Source organism: Sinohyriopsis cumingii, chromosome 1 (assembly GCF_028554795.1).
Source record: "Sinohyriopsis cumingii isolate HCF-2022 chromosome 1, ASM2855479v2, whole genome shotgun sequence".
NCBI classification, from domain to species: Eukaryota; Metazoa; Mollusca; class Bivalvia; order Unionida; family Unionidae; genus Sinohyriopsis; species Sinohyriopsis cumingii.
The window spans coordinates 49,157,265-49,183,289 of record NC_142961.1 but is presented as its reverse complement, the minus strand read 5'-3'; the positions used below and the strand labels follow the sequence as shown (position 1 = coordinate 49,183,289).

At 41.5% G+C, this 26,025-nt stretch overlaps 1 protein-coding gene across 1 annotated transcript in view; it reads left to right on the top strand.

The window, feature by feature from the left end:
• Positions 1 to 13,021: 13,021 nt before the first annotated feature.
• Positions 13,022 to 26,025, top strand: part of LOC149806837 (uncharacterized) — a 41,107-nt gene continuing 28,103 nt past the window's right edge. The window contains exon 1 of the mRNA XM_089958317.1: positions 13,022 to 13,164. The gene's annotated coding sequence lies outside the window, so the exon portion shown is untranslated. The remainder of the gene's footprint in view (positions 13,165 to 26,025) is intronic.

Here is a 26,025-nt window from a genome sequence, read left to right as displayed (position 1 = left end):
GCACTTGCATAAGGAAGTGTTGTCATATGAGAGTTTTACAAAGTAGCCCGAAAATCTTTTCTTTTGACATAAATGGCGTAAGCGATGGCGATAAAGAGCTTGTCGAAAATACTAGTTTGTCGAACTGCTTTGATAAAAAGTGGCCTGTTAATACTGGAGGACTTTATGGAGTCTATCGACAAGTCATTTTTCATTGCAATAAACAAACTTATAAAATGAAATATTACCTGCCATGGACCTGGAATTTCTATTTGTCTAGATACACGCAGATAAATGTAGATCATATGATGAAATATTTGCTATTGAAATATGTTACAGTGATCAGGATAAATTGATAGAACTGAACATGCTTCTGATATTGTTATAGCAATTTTCAGGGTTGTCTAATTAAACGGATGTTGTTAATGATTACTAACATATCACATGAGTAGGACAGGTAGCAGATACAGATACGAAATGCGTGCGCATGATCCACAATTTACAACACGCTGGTGGAATGAATGGTTGATCTGTGTTAGACTGTCTTGTATTATCCCGTTATTCTCGAATCTTTCCAAAACAAATCAAAACTATACCTGAATAGATAAGTATCATTCATCAATTTTATATTCTAAAATTTCTCTACGACAAAAGTCAGGAACAGAAACATATCAGGATAATCTAATTATTCGTTCTTCTAATTGCTTGATGAAATGCAGTAAATTAAACTCACTTAAAGTGTCATGTCTTATTTTTAATGTACTTCTGTACTAAGCACATACTTGCTACTTAAAATGTTTTAGCGTAACCCACCCCGGATCATCAGCTTGAAATCGACAATTATAAGAAATGTTACCTTTGACATGTTGCGTAAGAACGTCTGAGAATAAATATGCAATTTAAAAGTTATGCCACATATTTATCATTTCTAGGCCATCTCAGTTCTACAATAAACCATGACTGTGGTGCATACAATTTAAAATTTGTTTGCTTCACGATATTAAAGCGAGCCAAATGAATTTTTATCTTATGTTACGAATAACCATGAACAACGTTTATACAATGTGCTAAATTTAGCATGTCTATTCCACTTTCTGGACGACAAAAATTTGCAAAATTGCTTGAATATAAACTCAAAGGTTTGACGTTTCACGAAAGTTAAATCAAAGTATGCCTTGAATTAATCAATATCCAGATAGTACATTTAAATTTTTTTCTGTTCCACTATTTCACATAAAATCACGTACAGTGTGCAGATGGTGATGCTTGCTTTTAAAAAGATGATCTTTCTTCTCAGTAGTTTCTCTGTTTAAATGTCGAGGGACGTAGTCTTTGATTCCTCGGCACTTTGGGAGGAAAGGTTTCAGCATCCCTAATACAGTCGTGGATTTTATAATGTTTTATGAGTTTTTTTCAAAACTTGTTACACCTAAGTAGTTTCATGTTACCTTTAAAGAAATAAGATGAAGTATGAGCTTCGTCGTTATTGTGTTCTTGGTCGATTTCGTTGTTGAATTATTAATCATTCTTCTTATCCGACTCATCCTCATTCAAATACTACTACTGCTACTACTACTACTACTACTACTACTAATAATAATAATATAATAATAATAACATCGTATGTTGTTTTGGCCTCGTCGATCTTTGTCAGGAGAGGTTTAAACAGTTCTTCAACCACATCGCGCTGAAAAGATTGCTGACCTATTTTATTCTCGAGAACGCTCTGACGTAAAGCCGCCGGTTGATTGATATACTTTTTGAGGACATCCTCACGCTGACGAAGTGTGCTGAGCTTTACTAACGACATGGCTATATTAATCAGGAAGGTAAAATTCGTCAAAGCCTTTTCGATGGAGTTCTGGAATCGTTTCCGCATCGCAATGAAAGGTCATAAAATCATTTTTGAAACTCCACGTTGCTGAGGCATAGCAGTCATTAAATTGTTTGGCTGTGATTCCTATGCAGTGGTTTCTCGCGATCGCGTCGATGTCTCGGTGATCCAGTCCTGAAAACAGCACAAAGCATCCCGTGTTTCGTCAAATGTATTTAGGTACATCTTATTACGACCGAGTGAGATAGAGGCTGTTCCGGCGTGTGTGTCTCGATAATGAAAAATGATCTTATTCATGTTATCTAGATCGATTTTAATGTCGTCAAGCACGATGATTTTGTGCATGTCTGAATATAGTTCTGCCACAGGCTGAATCTCTTCTGGATCCGCTATCGTGAACACATCAGATATGGAATCTCCAAACTCGTAAAGCATGTAGTATTTGTCCTGATGAGGATTGAGTGTATAAATGACCACTCGATCGTACTTGAGCATGCTATTCAGGGGCATGTTCATAGCTTTTACACGACCGGTTGAACCTACGATCACGTAATGGCAATCCGACATCAAGAAATGATGCGGATGCTCTTTTGATTTTACCTTCTTGTCGAAGTTAATGATGCTCATTTTCTGTATACCATTCACAGTGTCTTTCGGTACACTGCTAGGATCGGGAAGTAGCTCTTCGAATGATGATAAAGTCAGTCGCTCTTTGGATTCTATGCAGGATCATCTCAACATGAGCGGTCACAGTCTCAGTAATCTTGAAAATTTGAGTTATTCCCCTCTAGTGGTCAATGCTGCGCGATGGTCTCACGTGAATCTACTCGCGCAGACCAAATTATCGCTGGCAGGTGGAACCATAACGGGAAATTTCAACATGGGTGGGATGAGCTTATACGGACTTCCCTCAGCGACAGCAGGGTCTTCTCAACTCAACCCGTGATAGCCTCTGACAATGAAATATCTCTGTCTGGCAAAAACTATAAAACGGGGGAGGGGAGATACGATCAATGTCGCAGTGACTGGCACGTTTTCCGTAGCAGTTCAAGTCACGAGCGATATGCTGATGTCCTCACCAGCCTCTGGAACCACGGCTCAAAATCGTATACATGTTGGAGTGATGACTTTACTCAACACCAGAGCAAGCATGGTGTATAATATTTGGAACTTTAGATGGTTCCATCTGGATCGACAGAGATGCTAGTTGAAATTACAGCCCCATTGTAGTTCAAACGGTAGAAGGTTTCAGAATCAACAACTCCAGTTACTTATACTTGATGGACATCAACGATACTGTAATAAGTTTGTACAGAACGACCACGATACAAAACCAGAAGCTATACGGACTTCCTAACACATGGCCCCTTACCAATAACACTCAAGCGATTTCGTATTCCGAGCAGTAAATTATCTACAATATAAGGAACCATGACAGGAGTGATCACTATGTCGAGAAATGCCATCAAGGGTCTTCCCACAATGACTCCGTCGAGTGATGATACCGCAGCAAGTTATGGAAATGTTAAAAGTTATGCAGTCAACAAAAGCGTAGATACGGTAACGGGCAACGTGTTTTTGGCTAAGGGAGCACGATTGATAATCACGGACAATCCTCCCATACTCGACACCGAGGTCACTTCCAAACAGTACGAGGATAAACAAGTCCAAAAAAACCCCCAAAGTTCATATTCCCGTGTTGCCTGCAACGACTGGAAATTGATGTGAATTTTCTATCTCGGCATCAATGGAATACGATGCCTCTCATATGGCATATCTCCTGTACGCTCAGAATTTAGTGGCGAGTAATACCGCTAACGTATGGGCGACGGCTGTAGTGACTTCTCATGTTTGGATGCAGGTGCAAGTTAACTTGCCAGTGTCGCTCTGGAAATTTCAGTTGCGTGGACGTGCGACAGGAACACAGCGCTTGCTCATTTGGAGAATCAGTGGCATTAAATCCGATGATACTAGTGACGTGCTGTATAATGGAACTAAGGCAATCGAAAGTAATCTACTGTAGTTCACGAAGACCATCACCGACACCAAGTACACCGCTTTTAAATTTGTGGGACTGACGGCAGAACCCTCCAGTCATGGACTGAACTATTTTCAATTATTTACTCTCCACGATCTTGTGTAAGATCGTTGAGATCTTGTTTAGATCATCTTGCATAGAGCATGGCTGAAATCGTGCGCATCGATACGGAGCTGTACCTGTTGATGTTTGACGATACTTATAGACAGAAGGCGTCTTATGCTAATAACGACCAGCATGTACTGAAACAGACGACGGGAGTACACTGAGCGCTGAACAAAGTAAGAGATGCGAGAATATCCTTCTTGGAAAAAGCGTACGATTGATGGAAAAATCATGACATGAAACTGTCTCATCTGTCTATAGGACACATGTGGCAGGAGCAGCTCTGAGGCCATGGATCGATACTGTGGAGTTTTTTAATTTTGCAATGATCGAGAGTCAGCACAGCTAGTCAAAAATCATCGAAGGGATCGTCCATGATATCATTCACGAATTACATCCAGACCTCGTGGATGTCATCGTGAAAACGGGCTATGTCAAACGACGACGATTTGGTCGAAAGGAAGACGACGAGGCTCATAAAAAAGACCATGAAGGCATGGACAAAGTGGTGTCACGAAAACGCTTTCGCGGTGATCTAGCCCTGCGTGTTTTTCAACAGGTGAGACTGGAATATGAAGACGTGGACACGACTCTTGAGGAGCGATCTGTTTGCACAGGAAGCGATGATGAAGCACGTACGGAGACTAAACCATCCGATGTTGATTTGATGCTCAAAAGTACCTAGAAACTCTGTTTTACATGCATGTGCATCATCGCCGTGGAAAGATCAGCGTGGACCTTGTGGCAGCGTACCGTTATCTCAAAATAATCACCATACCTAAAATCGAGCTTGAATTTCGACGTGTAGCCTCTGAACTTTATGAGGTACCTAAAGGGTATTTTACATCATATCCTGCAGCGGACGATATTATCAAAAACAGCATCGTGAGTAGACAACATGATGTGTCAAAATATCTAAAAATGAGCTGACCCAACTCTGAGGCATTTTTCAAAGCATTGATAATGGCTATGATAGAGTAGGAAAAAGTTAACCTGAACCCAGATAAAATAGCTCTTGCCTTTTATCGCCTTTACAGCTATCACCATCAGCTCGATACTATGGTAGATACGCTCAGCACACTTGCGTCTTACCTCTATCTGGAAAAGATCGACAGGAAGGAGCCTTAGGAGATAGTGGAAAATCTAGTGAAGATTAGTCAAATCATCACCATAAATACTGGTCAGATTTAAGTTCTGGAGGTACAGTAGCCTCAGAGATGCTCGAGGATGTACATGCGAGACGATTTAGTATTGAAAGGTACACAGTACACGACCTTCTTACACGAGCATCTGACCAACCTTGAGTCTGCATTTAAACTGATATAAGAGAATGAAGCCCAACTTTAACCACATTGACGAAATTTTATCGGTAGAGCAGCTTCACGAACTAGAACTGTATTACCACTATTACCATCGAAGAGTCTGTATCTGAAAACATGCCTATCGACGTTACAAACGCATCCTGAGAGTCATTTCGATGATCTCGTTTGCCGTGACTGACATGGGAGTGATTTCCACGGGAGCGATGGCTAATCCGATGAAGTTGATTTTATCCGGAGTTGGACTGACCATGCAAACTCTGATGAAACGCCTCAACCTACGATTAGAAACCAAACAATATCACCAAGCAGGCCAAGTTGTCTTATCAGAAAATGCTCAATAAAATGAGATCGTACATGCGTGGAGTTCCCTTCGACATGTCCTGCCTCATTCATGAGACGAAGACCGTCGACGATCTCATCGTGGACATGGTAGGAAATCAGTGTGTGTCACTCAACCGATTTAAAAAATCTACGATCAAAAATATAGAGAGAATGTCTGACGACGAGGTCTTTGTCATCGATGTGATCTTACATCAACCAGAGACTCTTCATGAAGCCATCGCGACGATATTACGAAATAAAGCTTCTACGACCATTGGACTGACACTAACTAAAACCCAAGGAACAGCGAGAATGCAAGTGTTACTGACACGAGATCAACGTGTGGAGTTATCCATAAATGGATCTATTATGACGAGGATTTGATCAGACAGCACAGCATACGAGGCCACAGTGAAAGAAAGCTAAATATATTAAAATTATCTTAATATAACCATGATCATACGCGATACACGACCTATGTCATTGTGGAAAATTTAAAGAATCTCGAGGATGCTATCGTGAAAGCTTTTCATCTTAACATGACATCAGCATGGCTCTCGCGATCACCAAAGTAGTGGAAACAGGAAACGATCTCGTGTTACTCACAGTGGTACAACAAAAAGAACTCTACGACAAAAGCATGCTCAACATCGTCTATGATACAGATTTCATTTTCACACACTGAATCTCTTACATGTATCGAGGGGATCTCAAGTTGTTGTACAGATCAGTAGAATAACACAAACATGGTGAAACAATGGTTTCTGAGATAATTTATTTGCTATCCGTCAGGCCTTATATCCAAGTTACACAGTCGATTATCTGAGGTATCTCTGTTGAGTTGAAAGACAGAATATCCTATGGGTACCACTCCGCGATGAGCTTCAAACACAAAACGATGACGGTACATAGTTGACTTAACTCCAATGGACAAAAAAATGAACGATGGAGTAACCAGTAATGCTAAACCTCCCCACGTGAATGATTTTCGTGCGTACGCTACGCACCTCTCCCATTGCGTTAGCTTTGTAACGACTAAACATTGGATGCACTTTCCACGTGGTCATGCTTGCTTAATCTTGGTCAGAAACTCGTTGAACAACGCTGAATGGTTTTTGGGTTTCTGGGTAGTTCTCACTTTTGCGTAGTAATATTTAATCGCCCTGATGTTTTGTCCACTGAAGCGCTGACACACTTGAAGCTGACCTCGAACCCCTTCCTGCCACCCAAACAAAATTTCATCCCTGGACTTACACGCTTGATCAGAGCATAATGCTGTGTGCAGTACTCTCTTGTACAGGACTTATTGTACTTTTCCTTGCTACCCACACCAACTTATTCGTCCCACGCAGAGGCATTGTGCTATATAAATTGATTAAATTTTTATTGTTCAATCAATTAAAGAAATGAAGGACCATTACATAGCATCTCTATCAGCCAAAGCATAGAATAAAATCGTGCCTAGTATCATTAGAATCTGATCCAGAAAGTTAGAAGCACTCAACGAGGGACTCTCCCTTAACGTGTTTGGACTCGATCACAAGAAAGCAGGAGATAAGTAGTTCTTGGTCTATCATTTTACTGTATTATCAAAACAATTTCGTGTATGTCAACGACTTCAGCCGGTTATGTAGATCTCAATACACACATCATAAAAATCACAGTTATTTCTGTTATTGCTGCTTGCAATGCTTTACTCAATCCCAACGGCTGCACGACCACATATCGTCAGGATACTGCCAAGAATTACAAGTCGTTCAGATGTCACGTGATGAAACACTACAGTTCTAACACCACTATAAAAAATACGCGCACACGTTTAACATTGTCTTTCATTCGGAAGCGATCCTTGAAAAAGTACAAGGACCATATTCGGATCCGATCCATTCTTTTACTCAAGCAGAGCACAAGCACATCACCTGCGCGATCGGCTATAAAATCTGCTGGTCTGCTGATGAATGTTTGTCCTCATGGTACCAACAGCAATGAGGTGAGTACTGAGTCATATGGTTCTTTGAACAACTCGTCACTAAATGGAAACGCATCTGCGATCTCCGAAAAAATCAAACTCCACTCACCTCATTAAAACTGTGACATCACAAATCAACGCAGCAATATCGTATCTGCGAAAAGTAAAACTAAATGTCAAAGATCATTGTCATGTCACCAATCACTATCGAGAAGCTGCTCGTGCTAATTGTAACCTGCGCTTCAAAGATCCAGACTTCCTCCTAGTCAGTGCTCATGATCTAAGATGATATGATGGACACTTCATCATCGCAGCACTCAGCTATCCACGAGCAAAGACACTTCTCGCCGAAGTAAGAACTCACATCAAGTGCATCCCCAACAATTTCGAAAAATACATGTCGTTTTTTATTGGTCCCTTTCGTTTCATCGATTCTTTCCAGTTTATGGAGTCGTCGCTAGAAGAACTCGTTCAAACCTCTCCTAAGTTCATACATCTGGAAAAAGAATTTGGAGCTTTTCACTATAAGTACATCGATGTGTGGTCCAGATTCGATGATGCCTCATTACACTCTCTTGATACATTCTATTCCTACTTACATTTGTCATATCACCGAATAAGTGTCAGTACGCGAACAAAATATGGAACGATCTCGGATGTCACACTCACGATATATATCTGAAAACGGACGTACTTTTACTCATGGATGTCTTTCAGACACATATATCTAGATCATTATCAGCTCGATCCACTCTGGTATTTCTCCTCACCCGGTCTCACCTGGGATGCCCTTCTCAAGACTAGTCAAGTATAGCTTGAGTTCTTCAAGGATCCAGACATGCTCATGTTCACGGAGAGCATGATTCAAGGAGGCATCTGCACCATCAGCTAAAAACACGCCGTAGCCAACAACAAATACATGAAACACTACGATCCCACAAAACTCTCCACACACATCCTCAATCTCGATATCAATAATCTATCTTGATCGGTCATATCACAATCCCTTCCCGTAGGCAATTTTCGCTGGGTCACCAGAGAACAGTTTCAACAGGAAAGACAAGCAGGATATCAGGATGACTCATGGAGATATTTCGTGAAAGTTGATCTGGAATATCCACCCCATCTCCATGACGCACATAACGATTATACCATCTGCGCTGAACCACTCCTCATCACACCCTTGAAGCTTTCTCCGCAACAGTATGTAACAATAACCCAATTTGGAATCGAAGATGATAAGATAAAAGGAACTCGTACCCAATCTCCATCACATAATACACTGTAAGGTATATTATTGACTGCTCGATCAAGCTTTTCAGGATGGATTCATTGTTAAACAAGTTCATCGAGCTCTCAAGTTTAAACAATCTCCTTGGATGAAATCCTACGTCGACTTCAATATCCATCAACGAGCCAAACCTACCAAGGACTTCGGTAAAAATTTCTTTAAAGTAATGAACAACGTTGTCTTCGGAAAAACCATGGAAAACAACAGACGCAGAAAGAAAACTGAAATCGTCAATAACAAAACGACGATGAGATAAACTTGTGGCCAACGATGCCTTCATCAGCATGAAAATCCTTGATGAAGAGCGTGTCGCTATCGAATCCAGAAAAACACATTTCATGCTCGATAAACCCATTTACGTTGGTCCAGCCGTTCTCGACCTCTCCAAAATGCTCATGCTCTAGTTTCATTACGACTTCATCAACTGATACGACAGATATAAAGCCAGGCTGCTCATGACGGATACATACATATATATATATATATATATATATATATATATATATATATATATATATATATATATATATATATATATATATATATATATATATATATATATATATATATATATATATATATATATATATCACGGAATTGTATAAATCCTTTTATTCATTAAATACACGTACTCGGGTTTCGTTTTTTGTGTACAACGATAACCAAGTGTGATTTATGTATAGTACAATATTTGGAAATAGTGAGTTCGGTTCATCCTATGCCGCACGTGCGAAGTGCTTTCAATGGTAGAGGCCGAATGCTTTCAGCGCACAGACAATGTATGACGACTTCGTCTGTGTATAAATGCCTCACCGTAAATTTAAATCTTCACATTACGGGATGTATTGTCAGTGAGCGGTCTACTTTAAGGACTTGCACATCTTCAGCTGTAGAGCTGACCCGAGTGACCGGAGTGATCAGCTGTGGAGCTGACCCGAGTGATCACAGAATGACCCGAGTGATCGGATTGGTCGGAATTGTCGGACTGACCCGAGTGACCCGAGTGACCGGATCGATCCGAGTTATCGGAGTGATTCGAGTCGACTTGGTACCAGCTGTAGAGCTAACCACAGAAGTCGACCATAGCAGCTGTGAAGCTTAACTATAGCAGCCGTATAGCTGAATAAACGGTGTTGCTGGTCGAGTAGCATGTGATCGGGTGTTGCTGACTTAGATTGGTGGGCGCTGACTGCTTGATTGACCAACCTGGAATACTAGCGGCTTGATTGGCCAGTGTGACTGCTAGCCGAGTGTGCTGGTGACGGAGTGTGTAACTCCATACATGTAATCTTTTAGCCGTGGGCTAATTTTTGGGGTTTGTAAAACCCAGTGTGTTTTTGGGACTGTAAAGCTAATTTGTATATCTGTCCCTTTTGTTTACAAAATTTCACTTTTTGAGTGAATACATTTTAATATATTAGTAAAATACTATTTATTTTACTATTTGAGTAAAACACACCAATCTTTTCGGTGTGAAATTACTGTGAATAGTTCACCCCATGTGCTTGTGCTGTGTAATGCCATTTATTCGTATTTTCATTATTAAGTCCGTGCGTTGTATGTTAATTGATCCAATATTTGGATCATATACACACACATATTAATCGTAATTAATTGCTCATTCAAGTCGTTCGTTATTAAACATTATATTTGTATCACCATCAAAAGTGTTCTGTTGTAAATCCGAAATCCCACCCGGTTATCTTTTTACAATATACTCCTCTATGAAATTTGCACTGACGACGTCTACTAAGATCTCTATCAATATCGAGATCTCTTTGATCTTAGCGATTATCCAGGAACAAGCCCATTTCATTGCAAGGAAAATACAAAAAACTTGGAAAGTTCTACGATGAAACTTATGGAATACCTATCACATAATTCATAGGATTTCGATCCAAAATGTACTGCATCACGCTTGAGGATAACAATATCAAGAAAAAAGGCAAAGGAATAAAAAACATGTCAACGGTCGCATTGCCACCATAGATTATTACATGTAACAAGATAACCGGGTGGGATATTTCGGATTAACAACAGAACACGTTTTGACGACACAGATATATGGTTTAATATGGCGATTTATATGAGTAGTGGATTATGAAGATGTGTGCGTATTTATAATCCAAATATTGGATCTATTCAACATAAAAAACGCACAGTTTCAAAGATGGAAAAAATATACAAATAAATTTAGTTCAGTAACCCTAAAATACAGGATAAATGATTTCACAAATGATTCAATAATGGAAAGATGAATATAGTTCACTCAGATAGTAAACGATGTAAGTCTTTACACATAGTAAAAAATGTATTCGCTCAGGTAGCGAAATTATGTCACTAAACAAGAACGGATATACAATCTATCCTTCCAGTCCTGAATAATACACTGGGTCTTACTAACCCAAAATTAGCATACAGCTAAAAATACATGTGTGGAGATGCACTCCGTCACCCGTGCACCATATCCGCTCCACAGCTCCTCCGAATCAATTTCACAACCAATATAAACTCCGGACCCTCGGAATACTATGATCATTTGAAATATTAGACCCTCCGGACCCCCTGGTCCTTTGACGGCTCTACAGCTGGGTCATCTTAGTCCCTCTGGACACTCCGGACGCTAGACATTAGACGCTCCGGCACCTTAAACGCTCCGGACACACGGACGTTTCTACCCTCTGACAACACCGGACACCCCGGATATTCCTACTCTCAGAAACAGCTGAAAATATACCCGATACAGTGTACTACACTTGATACAGACATAACGTAAGGATGTTATACATGGTAAGTTATAAAGATTATATTATTATGGCAATTACAAAACAGAGGTTCAATAGTAAACCTAACCCTGCTCGATAAGACAATAGTAAACAATTCTTTTTTTTAAAAAAATGTAGCTTTACATTACCAATATAAATCCTGCACTACGTCGCAACAAGAATAAAAAATGCACGCATTATGGTATGTAAAGAAAACTATAACAAACATGCAAAGGTAAATATGGTAATACACTAGTTATCACTTAAAACCCCAAAATTACCTACCCCTACAGCTGGAGTTGTGCGAATCCTTTTAGCAGGCCGCTTGCCGACAAAACCATTAGTATTGTAAAGGTCCTTTACATGTAGTAACGTATTTATACCTTTAGAATTTTCGTTATTCCTTATCGAAGGCACCTTGCACGTGTGGCATAGGACGAATCGTACTCACGATTTCGAAATACAATAGACCCTGATATAATCACCCTCGGGTATCGCTGTACAGCGAAAAGAAACGAAACCCGAGTACATGTATTTAATTAACAACCTTTACACCATTCCGTGACATTACAGACAGCCACTGCAGTGACATGTACGTTACTACTCCATGAGAACCTTCCGATCACAACATCAACTCACCACCCTACTCATCAACAAAAAAGTACTATGCTCCTTCGACAATAAACGCTACTCCAACGATAGTATTCACACACTCGCACATGGACATTATCGCACAAAATAGTCAGTAAGCCATAGCACAGTAGCAGGAGAGACAACTGGGCCAAAGCCCCCATAACATAGTAGTATATTTGAATGGGATACTCACTCATTTAGACCACGCAATGGGCTAGGTGAGCCAGAACCACCATTTTTCTCTCCTACTTACACGTGCTAAAACATACAGTACTTGTCCCGTAATGAATCGAGCTGCATATATTTGTAGCTTTCGTATGTAAATAATATGACAACGACGAGGAACAAAATTACCAATATAACTACTGCGAATGTTACAAAATACTCCAACTATTTCTACTACTTATAGTATTATTATTACCACTACTACTTCTACTACTATTACTGTTGTTGATGCTTGTGCTACTACTGCTACTATTTATGTTGCTGCTATTGCTACTACTCCGACAACAACAACAGCTACTACTACCATTATCGCAACTACTACTGCTATAACTATTACTATTATTGATTTTACTAAGTCAACGAAACTGTAATTATGAGATTATCAAGTTCTTGAAAAGTAATTACGGGGTCAAAATGGAGTACTTTGATGTAAAGCTACTTTCATTTTCCATGCGTTTTATATGGTTTCCTGAACGAAACTTTAATACAATCAACCAGATATGCCCAAAATGCTATAAAAAGAAACAGCTGACGTGAAATCAGCCGTCGTAATGTAAAAATCGATAAACAGAACATTTGATAGCAATCGTTGTGAAAAGACAGATCACCTCAAGCTTAGATTAATTGCCTTGAGAAATTACACCATTGCTTGCTTCCAGTGAAGAACCGGCATTTCTGATATGTAAGTACACGACAAATCTTAAAAATAGCAGGTTACAGTAGTAAATGCAATGTATAGGGTGTTAGTCCCAGTTTATTTATTTACATTAATGTTACGATATGTTTTGACCGTATTAAACCCAGTAAATACTGAGCCAAAGGGTAAACTAATACGTAATGAATTTGTTATCTAAATACCCATTTTTTCTACGCTGAATCTTTTGACCAAAACTGAATCGTATGTACACGTTGTGTTTCTCTTGGTCAGTGTTGGCTGTGCCGATTCTTTACAAGTAGCCACTAGTCGTAGCAGTTACCTCCCTTGAGCAGAAAAAATGCATGCAGAACCACTAAAAAAATTAAAACTTAGCCTTCTTTTGGTGTTAATTTCACACATGTGAAGAAATCAAGCAGTAACTCATTTGTGTCCATAATATAACTTCATATGTTTGGATCATAAATGAGATATCTGCATAATGACTTTGGAAGTGAAGTTTGTCCTCCATTTTGTGTGCTAGCAGTGTTGAGTCAGTCGTTATGCGAGTTATTTACACTCGCTTGTTAAATGATCTCACTGTGATGTTGTTGAAGTTCTTACAGTCCGATACAATATTTTATTTACAGCATTATTACATTTTATATCTTCATAATTGACCAGTCATATCCTAAAATTTGTTTATAAAGTAAACCGGTAGTTAATATGCATGTTATCAGGACGATGAAATTTACAAGACAGTAAAAGTCAATTTTAACCCCCCCTCTCACACACACACACACAACAGAGAGAGAGAGAGAGAGAGAGAGAGAGAGAGAGAGAGAGAGAGAGAGAAATACAAATGCAAATATATATCTCAGGTAATTCGAAAGAACGTCAGATGCGGATAGAATTTGGTAATCTCTGCCGTGTCACAAGATGACAGTGCTAGGAACCTCCTGGCCACAGTCGGGTTAGAAATTATAAATTTCTGAATGAAATGACTATTTTTGGTGCTTTTCTTTATATCCTTAATGCTTTTTTGTTTTTGAATTCAAAAGAGTTGTATGAACCTGCCTGGGGATTCAGTAAAAAGAATCAGGAGGGGTGGATCCTGAAATATCGATTTTGGGATGGCGCAAGCAAGCAGGTATGCCACGGGTCTGCGGGACAAAACCTCTTGTGGGGGCCCAGAGGACAATGCCCCTCGGAGTTGCTGCAGGTTTAGCGTTTCAAGGGAATAATTTTAACCATCTAACTATGAACAATACTTACTATAGGAAACTTTCCGGTTCTGTTGGGATTATTTTACGAAGGCGGGGGTGGACGTGATGTATCTTTTAAACATTTTTTCAAAAATTATGGCGTTTGGTAAGTAGTGAATGGGGCCACCCTAGGGACAATGGGAATTACCATTAAAAACACCCCTGGGCCACTCTAGGGACAATGGAAATTTAACATGGGGAAAATTGCTGGGCCACTCTAGGGACAAGGGGAATTGAACATGGGGAATAGAGTTTGGGCTTGTCTAGGGACAAGGGGAATTGAACATGGGGAATAGAGTTTGGGCTTGTCTAGGGACAAGGGGAATTAACATGGGGAATAAATTGTGGGGCTTGTATAGGGACAATGGGAATAGAGTTTGGGTTTGTCTAGGGACAAGGGGAATTGAATATGGGATTTTTTTATTTTTTTTTTTTAAAAGTTTTTTTAAATTTAAATTTAAATTTAAATTTAAAAAAGGGTAGGCAATGGAAAGGCTATCTCTTTTCGAGAAATATGGCTGGCCCTGAAAAGGGCCTTTGGGTTTTCTTCTTCTTCTGCTTCTAATTTCTTCTTTTTCTCCACCAAGTTCTTATTTTATCTCCTACACTCTTTCTCTTCTTCTCTTTCTTTTTTTTTCTCCTGCTCTTCTTTCTGCTTCTCTTCCTCCTCTTCTTTCTTCCTCTTCTCATTTTCTTCTTCTTTTTCAATTTTTTCGTTCCATTTGCTTATTCTTGTTCTTTCCTCTTCATCCTCCTTCTCCTCCTTTATCTCTTTTATGACACCACTAATCTTGTCCTTTACCTTTTTTAAGTTATTAATTTCCATCTTTACACGATGGGGACTATAGGAATAATGGTCTTCAACAAGTCTTATTAACATCTGTTCCATCATTCCTAAGTTGTCTAAAACGTCTTGCAATGTTTGTATTTTGTCCATTTGGTTAGAAGCCATCTTCTTTGTAGAATGGTTTGAACGACGAATACTGTGGGTTCTTATAGTGAAAGCGCGGACGTGAAGGAAAACATCCCCATAAACATAAAATTGATCTTACCTAGATCATGACCAAAGAAACAGCAACGCGCGGACGTGAAGGAAAACATCCCCCTACTTTTTTCATTTCATATAATAAAACCCAAACTATACTCTCCACATACGCTAAGAAACAATAAACAAAATCCATAATCTACTATCCACACAATCGTACGTGAGCGGTTACAAAACCCAAACTATACTCTCCACATACGCTAAGAAACAATAAACAAAATCCATAATCTACTATCCACACAATCGTTCGTGAGCGGTTACAAAACCCAAACTATACTCTCCACATACGCTAAGAAACAATAAACAAAATCCATAATCTACTATCCACACAATCGTACGTGAGCGGTTACAAAACCCAAACTATACTCTCCACATACGCTAAGAAACAATAAACAAAATCCATAATCTACTATCCACACAATCGTACGTGAGCGGTTACAAAACCCAAACTATACTCTCCACATACGCTAAGAAACAATAAACAAAATCCATAATCTACTATCCACACAATCGTACGTGAGCGGTTACAAAACCCAAACTATACTCTCCACATACGCTAAGAAACAATAAACAAAATCCATAATCTACTATCCACACAATCGTACGTGAGCAGTTACAAACACAAACACACAAACACATACCCTCGCACTATGAAAAAAGAGTTAGTGTTTATAATCACACTACTCTACCTACACACACACACACACACACACACACACACACACACACACACACACACATTGGCAAATCGATAGTTATTTCTTTTCTAGAGTATTGGGTAGCCCTTAAAAGGGCTGTTTTTTTTTTTGAACTCCAGATGCACCTATCTAATGGTTGCACCTTCCTGGCCTGGCGCCACACACGCATCTTCTTCCCCAGTCTCCTTTCACCTTTCTTCTGGGGAGCGCAGAGGGAGGATGATTCGCTTCAACACCCCAATCCTCTGTCTCGGGAATATTGTACGACATCCTCTCTTCTAGTTTCTTTTCCTCCTCTTCCCTCTGTCTTCTCTCCTCCTCTTCGTTCTTCATTCTTTCCTCTTCTACTATAGCCTCCGCGGCCAGTTCATTTAACAGGCGCCTGACATATTCCAGATGTATCTGGAGTTCAAGAAGTTTGCTTATTCTGCTATTCATTCTTGTGTTGATCAATCAACAAGGGTAGCTAGACTGCCCAGCGAGTTTCAATTTATAGTGAAAGCGCGGACGTGATGGAAAACATCCCCCTAAAACATAAAATTGATCTTACCTAGATCATAACTAAAAAACAACAACGCGCGGACCTAAAAGAAGCACTCACTCACTTTTTTATGCTATCCATCACTATTTTAAATTTTTTTTTATAAATCACTTCAATAGACTATCCACATACGCAAAGCAATCCAATCTAACCCCAAATTTACACCTCAAACACCAAAAAAAGACATCATTTTAATCTACTATCCATACCAACTTACTTAACCACTTACAAACACAAACACATACCCTCACATTTTTTTAAAAAAGAGTTAGTGTTTATTTTCACACTACTCTACCTACACACATTGGCAAATGGATTGTTATTTCTTTTCTAGAGTATTGGGTAGCCCTGAAAAGGGCTGTTGTTTTGTTTGCTATGGCATTCTTTTTTAGTTTCTAAGAATGCGATGTCCTCTGAGGATAGACTTTCTGGCGATAGGTCTGCTTCTTCGAAAAGAGAAGAAGAACTCTTTGGTGTCGATACGACAATCGACAAAACCTCTGTCAGCTTCAGGTTGCTGCTGCTGTTGTTGTTGTTGCTGCTGTTGCTGCTGTCTCTGAAGTCTGTACTTCTCTGTCCATTCTTCTTTTTCCCTGTTCATTTCTTCTCTGAAGAGCTCTTCTATCAGGTCTTCAGTGATTTTTAACATTCTCACATTCTCTATTTCTTCTGGCTTCGGTATCAGACTGTGTCTGACCCTATGCAAATTCACGTAGGCTTCGTTGAGCTTAGCTAGTTTGGAGCACATCTTCGTAGGAGGATGAGTCGACAATGGATGGTTAGACTGGAAACAACCCCGGTTCTTAAAGTGAAAGCGCGGACGTGAAGGAAAACATCCCCCCACACGGTTTTTGAGTCGCAACGTTTAGTGAGTGTCATGAGAGGGATAGTAAGAAATGAAAGAGCATCAATCCAACATTCTTATAGCTAAACAAACCACAAAGGCATTTTTTTCAAAACACAACATTTTTTATTCAAAAATCACTTAACACTAAACAACAACAACTCTAACATTTTTTAACAATAATCCAACACTAAAAGTTTCTCCACTAGGTAAAGAGGGATAACAGTCTTCCATGGTTTCTAGTAATCTAGGATGACTTCTCTCAAACTGTTGATTTCTATGGTATTATCGAATTCTGCATACAGGATGACGTTCACCGTTTCATCAGGGTCTCGGTCTTTAAACTGTATTTCCACACGAATCTGGCCGGATTTTATAGAGTGGAAATGTCCCTCGTCGCTGCCTTGGTCTGGAGTGAAATCGAAAGCCCACAAAGCGTAGCCTCCTGCATAATCCTCGTACGTAATACCGTGACTGGTATTGGTTCCTAACTGTCCGGTGGCTTCGTACAGGGACAAGTACGATCTCAAGTAATTCTTCTTGGTAAAGTCAGGTTCGAAAGGTCGGGTACACAAGGTCTTGCCATCGCGACTGACTTCGATTTTGGACACGCCAAAGTGTTGAAAGTAGAAAGGATTTTTTTCGGCAGCTCCGTTGAAGGCTGTATTCTCGACGATATCAACGATCAAACGTTTGGGTAACTGTCCTTGGAACAGATGATCTTCGATCATGGATCGCTGTCCCTTGGGAATGGTGAAGATTTTCACTTCCACGCGTCGTATGGGATACTTGGCAGTCGTTCTGCTCAACGTCTGACTGATGTCGTTTCCCACTTTAGGTAACACTTCCACACGGCGTACGTAGAGTTTGGCTTCTAGGATTTTGGTTTTGTAACCGTCACTATCAGCCATCAAATGGAAAACGGCACTGCTACGATTCAGTCTCAGGCGGACATCCACCCCGTTCAGCAAATACTTTTCTTGCAACCACATGTCCAAATGCAAACGATCCATCAGTTCTAAACTTGTGTCAGCTCCCGTGATTCTCTTTCTTCGTTCTAGAAATCCATCATTGTTGTCTTTCTTTTCATCAGTTTCCAATATTTCAAACTTGGTAGGTTCGTCAGCTTCCCATAGCACACAGGCATTGAGATGAGTGTTCTTGGCATCTATTCCGTACGTCAAGAGATTTTCCAGGTAGGCACGATAAGGGTAAGTATCCATGCTGCTACTGACCAGTTTGTTATTCAAGTACAAGTCCACTCCACTGAACAAGGAATGCATGAAATTGTTGACGGGAGCTACTGCTTCATCGTCTATAGCACCTCCAGTCTTATCTAGAATTTTGACTTTCAGGTACAAGTAACTGCTATTCAGATCGATGTAATCTTCGGGCTGTCCTTTGATTTCAAACTCGATGGGAGCGGAATCGGTCAGTGAGGAGACGGGGTGAAATTCCACCCACTGGGATTCTTGCATCGTCATCATCGTGGGGGGCATGGCAAACAGGTCCAGTTCCGTCTTGGAACAAGCGCAAGATTCTCGGTGCATCATTTTTTTGTCTCTTTTCTCAATAATCGAAAACGTCTAAGTCTCGAACGGTTCTTCTTTTCTTGGCCTTTCTCGCTTGAAGTCTGGTGAAAGGGTGTTTTCTTCGTCGTCTCTTTCTGCCTTGTCCTTGCTGAATGCCTGACTCGGTATCGTGCAGGGCATTTATAGGTGTTTCTCGTTGGCCTAAAATGTCTTTGCCCGTTTGCAGCAAGACATTTTTGCCTGCCCTCATGAAGGCTTCTTTAGGGTTTTGTTTGTCGATGATGACATTTTGGAGAAATTCTTTGCCTTGCGTCAGTGCCGCATCTTTCAAGGCGTGCAATCCGCGTGTCACCATCGGTTTCAACACCGGAGCCACCGAACGAAAGGCCGATTTTAACATATCTCCTAAGCCGTGTCCTCGCTGTCGAGCAACCCCTCGGTACACTGGATACATGACTTAAGAGTCGTGAGAGAACCGTTTTCGAAAATGGAGTTTCACCGTGACTTTTCCTTTGGTAAATGGAATATTTTGTCCCAAATCTCCTTTTATAGCAATGTTGACCGTGTCCAAATACGACTTGCTGACCGGCAAATAGTGAGGATGGACAAATTCGCGGTGGACGTGGTAAGTGTTTCCACCTTCCTCGTCAGCGTTCGTGGCAGAATCTACTTTGAAAGGAATGACACGCAGTAACGGTACGGAGGTGTGTCCCACCACGTTGTACTCCACCACATCGGAACACACGAACATCAAATTCAGTCCTTGGTTCAGTTCTACCGGGGCACGAAATAACTTGCTAAAAGACTCGTTGTCGTAAACGATGGGTAATTCGTTTTTCTTGATCATGGCCTTTCTCATGTCCATGTCTCCGCCCAACATGTCAAACAATTCAGGACAAAATAAAATGGACACGATTTTACTCCGTTCAAATTTCATCAAGAAGCGACGAGCTGCTTTGTGGTACTCCATGGTGACATTTTTGTTGACATGCTCCAAAGCTTTCAGAAACACGACATTAAACCTGGAGGTTATGGTGCTGACCAAATGTTGACCACTAAAATAATAGCCTGGGGGAATGAACAAGTGATAGGTGGTGTACTTTTGTGTACGGGTTTTCTTGTCATATTTGACATTGCTATCCATCCACTGTTGCATTTGCTCGTCATGAACTTCCACATCAAAAAAATTTTGATTGGGAAGGACATTGAGGACTTGGGTCGGGTGAATCATTTCTACTAAAGCCACTTCCCAATGGGCTTCGTGATCTAACTGGATGGCCTGAGGTAATTTGGCCGTGTAACAGCACAACGTGTTGTGGGGAAACACCTCCATGGAACTGTCACTGGGTAAAGTTAAGTAAAATTGGTTTTGGTGACTCATAATTCCAGAGTTCTGTGGCTGTCCGAGGGGTTAGTGGACGTCAGAGGCGTGTTTCCGTCTAAAATGGGGTTCTGGTTGTGATTGAAGTGGTGACTGGCACTGGCACTGGACACAAGGTTCCCGTGGTTCCCGTTCGAGGTGAATTTCAGGGAGGGACTAGGAAGCAGGTAACCGATGCAACTGCTCAATAAAATGGTCCACAATTGTTTGTCTCCTTGTTGCAAACTCAAATTGGCGATGGCTGCCCCGATGACACAATACACCACGAAGATTTGGCAGAAAAAGACGATTTGCGTTTTAGGCACACGTTCTCCACACCACACCCACAAGGGTTGTTTTTGTAAATCTTGCACAGAAGAACTAGGGAAAGAAGGACTGGTCGACGTAGCTGCGTCTGCTGCTGTGTGAAAGGGCATGATGGTCACTTCTTCTTTTTATAGTCGATGACTTGCGAAGCGTCGATCCAAGAATCGAAACTGGGTGGATATCCTTTCCAACGTACTTTGACTTCTTTGACACGTCGTTTGCCCACTTTACGGGTTCTGCGTTCGAGAATGCTTTCGATGTCGTACACGTCGTCTTCTTTTTTGGTGACACGTTGTAACTCGGGCAAATAAAACGTTCCTTTGAGCACTTCTCCGTTCATGACTTCCAATTTATAGACGGCAGGATGACGGCCATGCACTCGTCCAGTGACGCGAAACAATTCGGTCGTCCAGTTAGGTAAGTAACCTTTGTCGAAAGTGCGTTTGGTTTTGCCAATGCGCACCCAATCTCCTACGGCCAACTCTCCACTTTTCTTGGGGACAGCCCTCGTCGGGGACGTACCAAACAGGCGCTCAAACACCAACACTTCGTTCTCGGGAGTCACGTCTTGCGGGGCACGTCCAATGCTTCGATGGTAAGATTGGTTGTACGCTTGCACCAGGTGCGGTAAGATGTCGATGTACTTCAGAGTGTGGTGATGCGTAAAATATTTCCACATGCGTTCTTTCAAAGTGCGTTGAAAACGTTCCACGATGCTGGCTTTGGTTTCGGGATTCTCGGTGGTAAAAAAATGAATGTCACGTTTCTTTAATTCTTTTTGGAAAGCTTGGTTCAGAAATTCGGTATATTTGTCCGTTTGCCATCGAAGAGGGTGACGACCGCTTTGTTTCAACACTCGTTGCAGGGCTCGCACTAACTCGCTGCTCGATTTGGAAGTCAAGGGTACGACCCAGGCAAATTTGGAAAAGACGTCGATGACACAAAACAAATATTTGTAGCCACGACTGTAGCTGGCCAAATGAGAGACATCGGCTAAATCGGCTTGCCATTGATGATCGATGCCTTCCACTCGGGTGCGACTTTTCTGGCAAACTTGCGTCGAATGGGTTTGTGTAAAGTGTAGGTAGCTTGTTCTTGTAACCATTGTTGCACTTGAGGTAAACGGAGACTTTTCAGTCGCGTTTTGGCAGCACGATACAATTTTTGAACTCCTGCGTAACCTGCAGGATGGGAGGGATCGTAGTAAATGCTGGCTAAGACTTTTTCCATTTTTATTTTTTGTGTTAATAAGACACCCACTCTTGGAGGATGCTACTCGTTTTCTCTTGGGGTACTTTCTTGGATTGCAATGCTTTGCGTGTGCGGCCGGCAATAGGTGTTGAAGAGGAGGAGGATGTCTGAGCGGGGGATATCGGTTCTTGTTTCACTTCTGTCTTCACTTCTGTCTTCACTTTCTTTTTCTCTTGTGATGAAGAAGGGGTGGCCATCATCTTTTTAATCCATCCAATTCTGGAGGTAGGTGGTGTTGTTAACTTGCGTACTTTTTCTGGTGGAGTTTGAAACCCTTCTTCTTCTTCTTTTCCTTTTTCTGTCTTGGTCACTGGTACTGGTGGTACTGGTACTGGTACTGGTACTGGTGATGGTGCTGGACTTTTCATCAAGGTCTTAAAATCTTTCAGAGTGGGTAGAGCTGTTTCGTCTAAAGCTTTCTGGTGAAAGAGTTGCAGTCGTTGCAAGAGTTGACCGTACTTTTGCGATTTTTCTGTTTCGGACAAATCTTGGCGATCCATCAAGGACTGCAATTCGTGTTGTAACTGGGACATCTCGCTCAAATTGGGATTGGGAGGTAAATGCGGGGTGCGTTGTTCTTGCCACCGATGGTATTGTATCCATCGTTTGTAAGGCACTAAAGCTAGTTTTCGTCCTTCCATGGGGTTGTCAGGGGTCAATTCTGAGATCTTGGGACTTCCGAGGGCCTTTTCATCTTGCTCCCACCAGTCCTCCCAACATGGTTCCCAAGACTCCTTTCAGTATAGGACCTAACAAGAGAGGCAAAATGCCTCCACGTTCGACCAACATCTTCTTTTTTTGACGAATGGGAATTTTCTTTCGAACCATTTGGCGAAGAACGTGACGATGCTTGCTTAAGCATTGTTTCTGGTGTTTGGACAAAGGGATCGTGCCTTTCAAAACGTTCAAACAACATTCGCACACGGTATCGATGACCTCTTTGGAGGCTGTTTGAATGAGTTTTTTTTCGTAGGGCTGGAGAAGCTTTGGACAGGACAGATAACATGTCCCCATGTTTGGCTAAACGTGGTGGCAGTCCTTTCCTTTTCTTTCCTTGGGGTTTTCTGGAGGGTGACATCTTTGAGTCTTCAGGAGCACCAAAAAAACACTGATACCCGACTTGGTCACAGGCCTTTTTTATACTGGAACGCGTCGCCACTGATTGTCTTTACGTCGTATCAGTTTGAGGACAGGCATGACACGTCGTGCAGGGGTACGCAACGGACTAAATCGAGCCAGTTCTTGCTTGGACAAATCCAGTAAACTTTGTAACATGCCCGATCTTTCATGGACTTTGATTTTGGGAGAAGGTACTTTGTGAGCAGCAGCAACTGCCACTAAATTGGAGGGTCCTGCCACTGGGGAAGTTCTTTTGGGGGTCATCAACGGAGAAGTTCTTGGTGTAATCAATGTCTCCAAGTACTCTTCAGTTCCTGGTGTCATCAACGGAGAAGTGGACAAACGTGAGGCTGCCGGAGACGCAGTCACTGCCGTGGCAGATCGTGGTTTGCGAGTGTAAGGTTGCGTCCTGGCCGAAGTGCCTCTCTTACGACTAGTTTTCTGTGGACTTTTCTTTTTCTGGGGACTTTTTCTCTGTTTCTTTTTCTGGGGGCTTCTTTTCTTTTTCCGGGGTGGTGGTGTCTGGTCAGAGGAGGGTCCTGCCACTGGAGAAGTTCTCCTTGGGGACCTGGTCTTTTTCTTCTTGGGGCTTCGTTGGACTTTTGTCTTGGGTATAACTTTGGGGGCATTAGGATCCCATCTTAAGAGTGAGCGAATGATGACCCCTCCTAGAGTACCGCTCCCTCCAGGTTTCAAAATGATTTGTTTTTGGTTTGAGTGTCGATGCGTGGATCGGCCAGTTGGACCAAAGCGACTTTGTTTCGATCAAAAAAGCGTTTGGTTTGATGAGGAATCTGAATGATTCCTTGGAGTAATTGACGTGCCGTCACCGTGAACCATCGTAAGACTTCTTTGAGACTAGCTTCTAAGACACGAGCTCGTGTTTGTGGATCTTTTTCTCGACTGATGCCATACAAGGCACGAATCAATTTGACGGGAAGATGCGACTGAAGGGACGTCATGTTCACACTGTGTGAGACAGACGAAAAAGGGTCTGAGGCTTTTATAGATTTTTTTATGGGGAGTGAAATGAAGTCGAGGACGGAGACGTGTACAGGACAGGCCCTCCGTCTTGGCACCAGTGGTGAAACAAGTGGGTACGAAATCGCAAATCCTCGGGAGTCGTAGGTTTCAAATCGACGAGTAAATAGGCGTGTGGCGTTTGAGTGGCATCGTCGTACGCCTGAGTCAGCCAAGGCGTTCCTAACTGTTTGGCTAAGACTTGCACTTGCGATTTATCTCGAGGGCTTTTAAACAAGACCACGTAATGCGCATTGAGACTGATGGTGCGATGGGCTTTACTTTGTTGAAACAAATTTTGGGTGATGTAAACGACACTGGCATTACGGTGATGCCCTTTGCGCGTGAACCACAGTTTAATTTCTTCTTCGTCTTCTCCTAACATGTCGTCGAAAATGACCAAATGGGTTTGACGGGAGTCAGAGACGATGCCGTCGTCTTCTTTAGGAATGCCTTCCACAAACACGATGGAATCGCCTTGACTTTCTCGCAAGAGGTTGTACGCCGATTGCCACTCTTTGTAACACCACACGATCCGTTGAGGTGGCCGATCGATCAAATGATGTTTATGTTCGATCAAACGTTTGACGAATTCGGTTTTGCCTGAACCGCTAGGTCCAGCAATGAGCATGTTAAAGGGATGGCGAAGATACAAAGCCTCCCAACTGGCACGATCTAAGTGTTCGTCGATGACTTTGACAGTAGAGGAAGAGGGAGCAGAGACAGCAGAGGTAGCCATGGTGTGAGAAATGTCACTTGTGACACGAAAAACAAACAAGACAAGAGTTTATATACTTTTTCACAACACGTTTATTGAATGTTTTTTTCAAACATGAATACGAAAGACAAAAATACATAAAAGCCAAAAGCTTAAGTACAAGAATAAAAGGCACATGATAACCATGAACGTGGAATAAAAACAAGTGTCTGTACAACAACCACATGTTTTGGGTAAAGTTGTAACCAGTTCTATAGTAGGGGGTAAGGTCACACAAGTGTCCTCCCGAAAGGGTCTTTCAGGCCTGTCCACGACAGTCCTGTCCTGGGTGACGGGTTCTTCTGGCACCGTCACTAACACAGTTTGAAAAGTAACTTTTTTCCTTGAATAACTCTCGTGCATACTGGGCCACCTCTTGTGTCCAAGCCTCAAAACCCTGGTCTCGGTGATGTCCAACATTTGACTCCTAACCAGTCTGGTTTCTTCTTCGTCAACGACATGGTAAGTTACTTCAATGAACAATGAACTATCGATCTTGCCTAGGGTTCCTTTTTATATACAGACCAATACCGACGTGACCGTACGGCAACGTAAAGTGATTGGGAAGTCGCACTCGCTTCTGGTATACAATTTGATAGACTTTTTCCAAGGGTCGACTGACGATGTGGTGAGTGGGTAAACGTACAATCTTGTTCGGTTGATAGGTGGTCACTTTAAAGTTTCCATCCTCTCCCGATTGCAAGGCTTCTTTCAATACCCCAAAGTTGACCACTCGACTGGTACGATAATTCAGAGTCAGTCCTTTCACTTTGCACGTCGTGTGCACTTCTCCTTGTTTGTCCCGGTATTCGTAGCCGTAATTTTTGGGGCCGCCACTGACGAAACTTAGAATCTTGTCGTCGGGATGCTCGTCTGTCCAGGCTCATAAACGGTCTCCTTCGATGTCAGGGTGCTGTTGACTCGGGTGATGGATGTAAATGCAACTGTCCGTGTCAAAGTACAGGACGCGTTCTTCTAACAGTTCTAAAGCTTCGTACAATTTTAAGCGAGCATGAGCTGTCACGTAAGCCGCAATGATGACATTTCCAAAAGGGTCGTCTTGTACAAAGTCCAGATCTTCTTCGTAATTGACCAAGATCAAATCCTCTCGAACGACGTCCACGTGTTTCATGTATTTGGTTTTGTCGTG